Below are 9,822 nucleotides of genomic sequence, written 5' to 3' on the forward strand. Positions count from 1 at the left end.
TGTAAACCTCAAGTCGTGTGCTAGTGATGTTCAATAAGGTTTATTTTGATTTGTTCTTGAAACCTTTCAAGACCATTAAGACTCCCACTGACTCCTTGACATATAAGATTCTCTTGTCAATAAACATTTCTTGACAAACAAATATTCAAGAGTTAGTGTAGTTTTTATCAAGACAAAAACACTTCACAAAATTGGTCCTAGTTGATCTTTGTCTTATCCAAGACATCACAAATTTCCAATTTCAAATCTGCAAGAATAAGAAAAACTTTTTCCATATTCTACATTTGATGAGTGTTATAAACCTTCTTAATACTTGTCACTCAATTTCACAATCTAAACTTTACGACTTGTTTTTGGAACTATGTATGATTGGCTTCTTGATTCAACCATTTCTTCAATTCTTGATTCCTCTTTTCAGACATACAATTGCACTAAGACTTGTTTAGAGTATCGATTGAGATATGGTTCTTAATCATTATGACTTATCATAAAACATAATAAAGGTACTCTCCCTTCTTCTTAGAATAGAGAAACTTTTATCTTTCTGCCTACTTGATTCTTCTTATTCTTTCTGCTATTGATTTAAACCTTTTCCAATCTGTAACATCCCGGAATAGCAAGAGTAGAGTTGAAGGGCTAAAAGTGTAAATCTTGAAGGGCGACTCGGCGAGTCCATGGATGGACTCGGCAAGTAGAGTCGCGACTTTGGTCGTGTGTCAAGCGACCTACTCGGCGAGTCCAAAGATGGACTCGGCGAGTAGGTGCTGGGTGAAGAAAACCCTAAATCCGGGGAATGAGCCCTATATAAAGACCATTATGTTTCCTCCACAGCCTCCTTGATCCCCCTTGAGTCCCAGAAACCCTAATTTCATGGAGGAACCCCATTGTTGAGCAAATTGGAGCTTGGAGAGGTGTTTGTTGAAGAAATCTTGAAGGAGAAGAGGCTTGGATCAAAGGGCTTTGCTTGGATTCGAGTTTCATTGTTGTTGGGGCATTCTTTGGAGGTAATATTTCGTTCTTGGGCTGTGTTCTCTTAGATTCTCATTTTTGGGGTTGTGTGGGAAGCTTAGTTGTGTGGCATCTTGAGTTTGAAGGATGGATCTGAGGTTGGTACCTCAGATCTGGAGTGGAGAAGATCTTAAGAGCATTAAAGCCCCTGTTCTTGTGTTGTTAATGGAGCTATCATGTCCCAAACCTTAGTTCTAAGGTGAATAAGGCCTAGATCTCTTTGGATTCATGTAAAGTTTGCCACTTTACGTGATGGATGGATTGTAGGAGGTTGGATCTATGTTTTGGATCAATTGCATGGCCTGGAGTACTTCTGAATTGATTCAGACCGGTGATACTCGGCGAGTCACATGGGTGGACTCGACGAGTTGCTTGAAGATGGCCTGGAACTCGGCGAGTTGGAAGAACAACTCGGCGAGTAGGTTGAAGATAGCCTTAGACTCGACGAGTCTGTTCTTGGACTCGGCGAGTCTTGTCGAAGAGTCCCAATATTTCCTGGTTGAGTTGAAAATCGGTGAGTCAAGGGATGACTCGGTGAGTTGGGTGCTAGTGGACTCAGAGTTGTTGGACTCGGCGAGTCTTGGGGTGACTTGGCGAGTTGGGTCGCTGATTGAGGGAAGTTCTGAGCATAGGGACTCGGCGAGTCATCGGGTTGACTCGGCGAGTAGGGTCAGTCAGGGGTTGACTTTGACTTTGTCCTAGGTTGACCAGTTGTCTTCCGGGGGTAATTTGGTAATTAAGGGCATTTATTGAATTGAATGTTTTGGTGTTCAGTGGAGGAGTTCGTGTCAGAGTTGGAGCAGCGGGATCTTATCCTTTCAGCCGGCAGTTTCGAGGTGAGTTATCCTCACTATATCAACAGGGTCTAAGGCACCAAGGCCGGCCCTTATCGGATTGAGATCCGGGTAGTTGTTATTATTTTGTTGTTGTGATATGCTTGCATCCTGAGAGTTAGGACGGTATATGTTAGAGACCTGATCGAGATCGGTATCCTGAGAGATGGGGAGATGCTATGCTAATGATCTGTTAGGACGGTATCCTGCTTAGAATATGTTATGCTATGTGATCTGCTAGATCGGCTTGTTTAAATGTGAACTGTTATATGATTATATGTTTATGTGTACATGGTTGTTTGGACTGGAGATGGGTTGAGGCGGTCCTGCTTTGTGCTGTAGGCCAAGATACTTAGGGCGAACCGGTTGTTCCGAAGGCCCAGCGAGCGGTCCGGATATGTTGTAGGCCCCACGCGGGTGGACCAGACGTGCCGAGGCTCGGAGAGTGGACCAGGCCGATTGAAGGCCCGATGCGGGCGGACCAGTCATACTGTAGACTCAGAGAGTGGACCAGGTGAGTTGAAGGCCCAGTGCGGGCGGACCAACCACACTGTAGACTCGAAGGACATGACTAGACTCGGAGGATGGATCCGGTGGACTGAAGGCCCGATACGGCGGACCAGTCACACAGTAGACCCGATATGCATGGCTGTTCTATGTTCTGTTATGTTATGTATGTTTTATATGTTATGGGCCGGAAGGCAATATGTTTTGGACCGGAAGGTCGTAGCCTAGAAGGGCGTATATGTGGTTGGTATTTTGGGGGTATCTCACTAAGCTTTCGGGCTTACAGTTGTGGTTTACTGTTTTTCAGGTTCTTCAGGAGACTGTGGCAAGGCGAAGGCGTGATCGTACCGCTCCTCATGATTTTGTAGCAATGTGATTCTGAGAATACTCTAAATGATTTGTATTGAAAACCTTTTGTAAACAGTTTAATGAAATCGGGTTGTTTTTGAAAAATTTAAATTGGTTGTATTTTTCGGTCGTTACAAGTTGGTATCAAGCCTTGGTTTGAGCGAATTGGGGGAACACTTGTGTGACTCCTGTCTCAAATCGAGGAGGGTTTTCAAAAGAGAATTTAAAATGGTTTTCAAAATAAGTAAAGGAGGACGCAGAGGTACGATCAGTCGGAGCCAGTAAGTAACCCCAAATTACCATACATGATATTTGTTTTATTGAGCTTTGATAGAACAGCATGCTAGAGTTAGGCTAGGGATCTTCAGGATTTCTTGATGTGTTGCCTGATTTATGATGCCTGCTAGCCTAGGGTTTCCTTGTGAGAGATTTCTAGTGTTCCTCTAGTTGTGAGGATAGAGCGTTGTTATGTATATTTGTCTTTAAGGGTGTTGTGGGAGTACTTCATACAAATATGGGTAGGTGTGGAAGGTAGTATGGGCCCGTACTACTGAAAGCACAGGACCCATACGCGTATTAGGGAAACCATGACCTCTAGGGTTGGGTTGAGAGTTGGTTCCCAGGATAGTGGGAGGTGTCTGAGATTTTTGGTGATTTATTTTCAGTATGGAGATTTCAGGACACGCTGGGAGTGGATCCGGGTCAGGATCAGGAGCAGGAGAGGGAGTTCCGGGTGGGTCTGTGCAGCCCGAGGTTGTCAGTCAGATGAGTACGCACGAGTTGGATGCGAGGATTCGTGAGATCCTGCATGATGAGGTTGTTGCATTGTTTCGGGCTGAGCTGCCAGAGTTGTTTGGGTCGATCAAGACCGCCATGGTGGAGTATTTTGATGAGCGCTATGCGGCTCTCACAGAGACGGCTGCCGTGGCGGCTACATCAGCTGTAGCAGCGGCAGGGGGAGGAGCTAGTAGAGGTTTTCAGTATCGGGACTTCGATAATACGACGCCTCCCACCTTTGATGGAGTTCAGGATCCGATCGTTGCTATGTGATGGTTATCAGATGTGGAGGGATGTTTCTTCACGTGTTCATGCCCTACTGATCAAAGGGTGAGGTGTGCTCTGAACCTGTTAAGGCTCGGGGCAAAGGATTGGTGGAGATTGACCACGGGGTCATACACGGATGCGCAAAGGGCTGCGATTTCATGGGATCAGTTCAGAGGGATGTTCAGTACTCGTTATGTTCCACAGGTCGAGAGGGAGAGGTTGGCTCAGGAGTTCCTCGAGCTGAAGCAGGATTCGGAGTCGGTGACGGAAATCACCAGGATGTTTACTGAGAGGGCGATGTTTTGCCCTGAGTTCGCTTCGGAGCAGGCTCAGATGTCCCGATATCTGAGTATGCTAAAGAGAGACATCAGACAGTTTGTGTCTGCGCAGAGGTGCGAGACCTTGTTAGAGTTGCAGGAGGCCGCCAGGCGGCGTGAGTTAGAGATTGAGTTGCAGAGGCGTGAGCTGAAGCAAGCACCGGTTCAGTTGCATCCAACATCGAAGCGGTCTAAGACTGTTGATTTCAGGATGGGAGAGCAGAGTAGCCACGTCTGTGGAAAGTGTGGAAGGGGTCACGCCGGAGTCTGTCGGTCCGGTGGTGCATGCCGCAAGTGCGGGAAGGATGGGCATTATGCGAGGGATTGTCGGCAATCAGTGCCAGTTCGGGATTTGAGGATATGTTATCATTGTCATCAGGTTGGACACTTGAGGGTCAACTGTCCACAGCTTACTGTAGGATCGGTGCGGGCTCCAGCACCGGCCACGTTAAGGATCACCGGTGGAGGTCAGGATGAAGCGGAGCCCCCAAGGGCTTAAGGTCATGCTTTTCGGTTTGCTGTTGTGGGTATGTTTCTTTCCTGTTGTCTTGATGATTTATGATTATTGTGGAGTATCGTCTATCTGCTAGTCTCATTGGATGGTTATAGAATTGCGTTTTGGGTTTTCGTGTGGCATCTGTTGTTCCTTAGGGGTTTGGTGAGTGGTGTTTGGGATTTTGTTTTGGTATCCTTTGTTCCGTAAAGGATCGATATGGTTATGGATCAGTGCTTAGAGCTATCGTTGATTATCTTTGTGAGGATTAGTGGCGGATGCGGTGTTGGTTGAAGGCCGGGTAGCTTCTGCAAACTGAGGAATGGAAAGTTAAAGATTGGGTTCCTTTCGAGCGGGTTGTTCAGTGTGGAAATATGTTTTTATGAAAGTTGTTAGCGCTGGTGAGGAACTAAGTACGTGTAAGTGTTTTTTTTCTCTGCATTGTTGTTTTGGGAGATCGGTGATGGCGACCCGTGGTTAATTGTTAGTGTTTTAAGTGGGGGAGAATTGGAAATTCTCCGGATGGTCATTAGGCTTGAGAGGTTGGTTAGCTGCTTGGGAATTCAGCGGTGTTTCGATCAGCCGAGAGCAGGCTCGTATGGGTGAGTAGCAGGCGTGCGGGGCAGAATACAGACCTAGGGCATTTGATTATGGAAGGCCTGGGAGCAGGCCGGGATCGAGTATGTATGATGCAGTTAGAGTTCGGAACCCTTAGAGGGCTAGAACGGTATGCACGAGAGGACTCCCCGAAGAGATAGCTCGGAATGATGAATTCTAGTTGAGCGGTCCGGATAGACTGAAGGCCGGTAGGCGTACCAGTCAGGCCGAAGGCTCGGAGGACGGTCCAGCCAAACTGAAGGCACTGAGAGCGGTCCAGATTGGCTGAAGGTTCTGAGAGTGGTACAGATTGACTGAAGGCCTGGTGAGGTGGTCCAGTCATGCTGAAGACTCTGCGAGTACTGTCGGATCGGTTCGAGGTTATGGATTGCGTATGTTGCCGTGTGATTGCATTGGAAGGTCTGGCTCCGGGTAGTAATCTTGACCAGTGAAGATAGTGCATGGGCTTAAGAGTCCCTGCGATGAGAGTCAGAGTAGTTGTGTCGAATGGATATCGGGTGCGCTTTAAAAAGGTAGTGTAGCTTGGGGTGAGCACCATAGTACATGTCATGGTTACAGGGCGGGCGAGTGGTTTCCTTGGTAAGGAAAGAGGGAGGAATGAAATTCCGAAAGGGAGTGCGAATTCACGGAAGTGATAGCGGCAGTGTAGAGTTATGATTGGAGTGGTCCGACGGTGGTTTTTGAGTAGCATGTTCGCGACAGTGGAATAAAAGCTCTTCCGACTTGAGATGCCTGCTCAGGGTGCGGAGGGAATTCTGCAGGTGTAGAGCCAAGGGGGGGGGGTTCGGAAGGGATGCAAGGAGAGGGTCTTGGACTCTCAGTGAGATTCTGATCAGGGTTTTGAGTATGTATTAGTGGTTCATCCTGGAGGGATGATTGAGGATATCATCAGTGTATCGGGTTTTCCAAACCTGAGGGTGCTAGAGCTAGTTCAACATGCGGTGTGATTGCAAGAGGAGAACTCGTGGGAGTTGCTCCGGGATTGAAGGATGGGACTTTCTGTCGTCATGGAGTGGATAGAGTGGGATTCGGATCGGGGATCCGATGGTTCATGATTTTCAAGCCATATGAGTCAAGTGAATGATGAGAATTGGAGCAGTAAGGCATCATGGGTAATTCTCGGTTGTGAGTGCGACTATCGGAGGGTACAGCCGGTGCCCGGTTTGAGATGGTGGTCGGACACCGTAAGGAAAGAGAGAGTGAGTCGAGTTTCGTGGGGTATGCCTTGAGGGACCTGGTCCAGTTAAAGCCAGGTGGTGCGTCGTGGGAGTATTTTGGAATTGAGTTTCCATAAGCTTCGAGGATGAAGCCTAATTTAAGTGGGGGAGAATTGTAACATCCCGGAATAGCAAGAGTAGAGTTGAAGGGCTAAAAGTGTAAATCTTGAAGGGCGACTCGGCGAGTCCATGGATGGACTCGACGAGTAGAGTCGCGACTTTGGTCGCGTGTCAAGCGACCTACTCGGCGAGTCCAAAGATGGACTCGGCGAGTAGGTGCTGGGTGAAGAAAACCCTAAATCCGGGGAATGAGCCCTATATAAAGACCATTATGTTTCCTCCACAACCTCCTTGATCCCCCTTGAGTCCCAGAAACCCTAATTTCGTGGAGGAACCCCATTGTTGAGCAAATTGGAGCTTGGAGAGGTGTTTGTTGAAGAAATCTTGAAGGAGAAGAGGCTTGGATCAAAGGGCTTTGCTTGGATTTGAGTTTCATTGCTGTTGGGGCATTCTTTGGAGGTAATATTTCGTTCTTGGGCTGTGTTTTCTTAGATTCTCATTTTTGGGGTTGTGTGGGAAGCTTAGTTGTGTGGCATCTTGAGTTTGAAGGATGGATCTGAGGTTGCTACCTCAGATCTGGAGTGGAGAAGATCTTAAGAGCATTAAAGCCCCTGTTCTTGTGTTGTTAATGGAGCTATCATGTCCCAAACCTTAGTTCTAAGGTGAATAAGGTCTATATCTCTTTGGATTCATGTAAAGTTTGCCACTTTACATGATGGAAGGATTGTAGGAGGTTGGATCTATGTTTTGGATCAATTGCATGGCCTGGAGTGCTTCTGAATTGATTCAGACCGGTGATACTTGGCGAGTCACACGGGTGGACTCGACGAGTTGCTTGAAGATGGCCTGGAACTCGGCGAGTTGGAAGAACAACTCGGCGAGTAGGTCGAAGATAGCCTTAGACTCGGCGAGTCTTGTCGAAGAGTCCCAATATTTCCTGGTTGAGTCGAGAATCGGTGAGTCAAGGGATGACTCGGTGAGTTGGGTGCGAGTGGACTCAGAGTTGTTGGACTCGGCGTGTCATGGGGTGACTCGGCGAGTTGGGTCGCTGATTGAGGGAAGTTCTAAGCATAGGGACTCGGCGAGTAGGGTCAGTCACGGGTTGACTTTGACTTTGTCCTAGGTTGACCAGTTGTCTTCCGGGGGTAATTTGGTAATTAAGGGCATTTATTGAATTGAATGTTTTGGTGTTTGTAACAACCCAGATCCCCAGGTACCTTCATTTCATATTTTTTTTGACTTTCTGTGAGGGGGCTCGGCGAGTTGGAGGTCGAACTCGCCGAGTTTGGTCGCGGTTTTGGGCGGGGGTTCGCGTCCGGACTCGGCGAGTCCAAGGGATGGACTCGGCGAGTCCGCGCTGTTTAATGAAACCCTAATTTCCCGGTCCTAAGCCCTATTTAAAGGACCTTATGGCCCTCATTTGCGGCCACCTTGAACCCTAAGAGCCCCCATACGACTGTGAGCCCTTGTAAGTGTATTTGGAGGCCATTTGTTCATCATTTTGTGTGATATTGCAAGAAAGGAGGGAGAGGATCAAGCTTGAGGAGTTGGGGAGCTTGGATCTGTTGCTATTTCATCAAGGGAGTCTTCTTGAGGTAACTTTCAGAGCCAAACTTCGTGTTTTGTGTTGATGTGTCAAATCTAGGGTTTCTTCTTGCATTTCTTGGCTTGAATTGGAAGTATGAAAGGTCCCATGGAGATATGGAACCTAGATCTGGGCCTTAGCAGGTCCAGGAGACCCCATATGACAAGCTTTATGTCCATCCTTTTGAGTTAGAAGCTAAGGTTGTCATATTAGAGGTTGTTTCTCCCAAATAAGCCTTGTATGCATTGCATGGCAACCAAGACTGAGACTTTACGTGACAAATAAGCTTGGGAAGGCCAGATCTATGAATTTATGGAACGGATCTGACCGCAAAAGCTAGTTTTAGCTGGTGCATGGCATGGACTCGTCGAGTTTGATGAACAGACTCGACGAGTCGCTTGAAGATTGTCCTTGAGACCACCCAGTGTGTAGTCCTGACCGAGTTATGGGCGACTCAATGAGTCGCAGAGAGTTGGAAAGGTTTTGACAGGTGGACCGAGTCAAGTTGGGACTCATCGAGTTGACCTTGCGACTCAGCGAGTTGAGTCGTGGTGGCCCTGTGATTCAGGCCCAGGTGGAACTCGTCGAGTTGGGGGAGTACTCGACGAGTCAAAGGGAAAATCCTTGAGAGTTGGTTAAAGTGCGTAGACTCGCCGAGTCACTATTGTGCACTCGCCGAGTCCGGTCCAAATTGACTAAAGAGTGTTGACCAAGTCAACCTGTGTTGACTTGATATGGATGGTCAACCTTAGTGGTACAAGTAATAATTATAGATTTATTATATCATAGGAGGAGTGCAGCTTGAGGGTTCGAGCACGAGTGATTCCAGGATTCACGATTAGCGACATAGCGAGGCATACGAGGTGAGTCTTCTCACTATACTGTACCGGAAGGGTTTTGACTGTGTGACCGGAAGGTCGAATATGATATGAGATATATGCCTTATGTGTGTTAAGTTATTCGTTATATGTGCCATGTATGATATGCTTGATTTGGGCCGGAAGGCAACATGATATGGGCCGGAAGGCGTGGTCATATGGACTGTAAGGTTGATGTGGGTAGGACCGGAAGGTTTACCCAGTCGGGACGGAAGTCCCCTGAGACACATGGAGCGGAAGGTCAAGGCCTGGAAAGGCGTACGTGCGTAAGTTGTATTTTGGGGAACTCACTAAGCATTTATGCTTACAGATGTTGTGTTATGTGTTTCAGGTACTAGCGAGGACCGTGGGAAGGCGCCGACGTGATCGTACACACACTCGGAGGAAACCATTTTGTGATCTTTTGTTATGTAATCGGTTGTGACTAAATTGTTACATTGGAACCTAAACTTATTACTCATGTTTTGATGACTGTAAAAATGAAAATTTTTGGTTTGAAATTTTATGATGTTACAAGTTGGTATCAGAGACATCATGGTTGGACCACGACACAGACCTAGTACGAGTGGTGTGACTGACAAGGAGCTTCGTCAGATGATTCATGAGGAGGTAGCTGCAGCGATCCGGGCCGAGATTCCGGAGATGTTTGGGTCTATTAAGACCACGCTGATGGAGACATTTGATGAGCGGTACGCCGCGTTGACTGAGGCTGCCGCCGCTGCAGCTACCGCAGCTGTGGCTGCTGCCAGACCACAGGGGGGTAACTTGTTGCTGTTCCGGGAGTTCAGCAACACGAAGCCACCAGAGTTTGACGGGACGCAGGATCCGATTGCTGCGATGAGATGGATTGCGGATATCGAGGGATGCTTCTATACTTGTTCATGTCCGGAGCATCTGAGGGTTCGGTTCGCCCT

This window comes from Lactuca saligna, chromosome 4 (assembly GCF_052625555.1).
Source record: "Lactuca saligna cultivar CGN05327 chromosome 4, ASM5262555v1, whole genome shotgun sequence".
Lineage (NCBI taxonomy): Eukaryota > Viridiplantae > Streptophyta > Magnoliopsida > Asterales > Asteraceae > Lactuca > Lactuca saligna.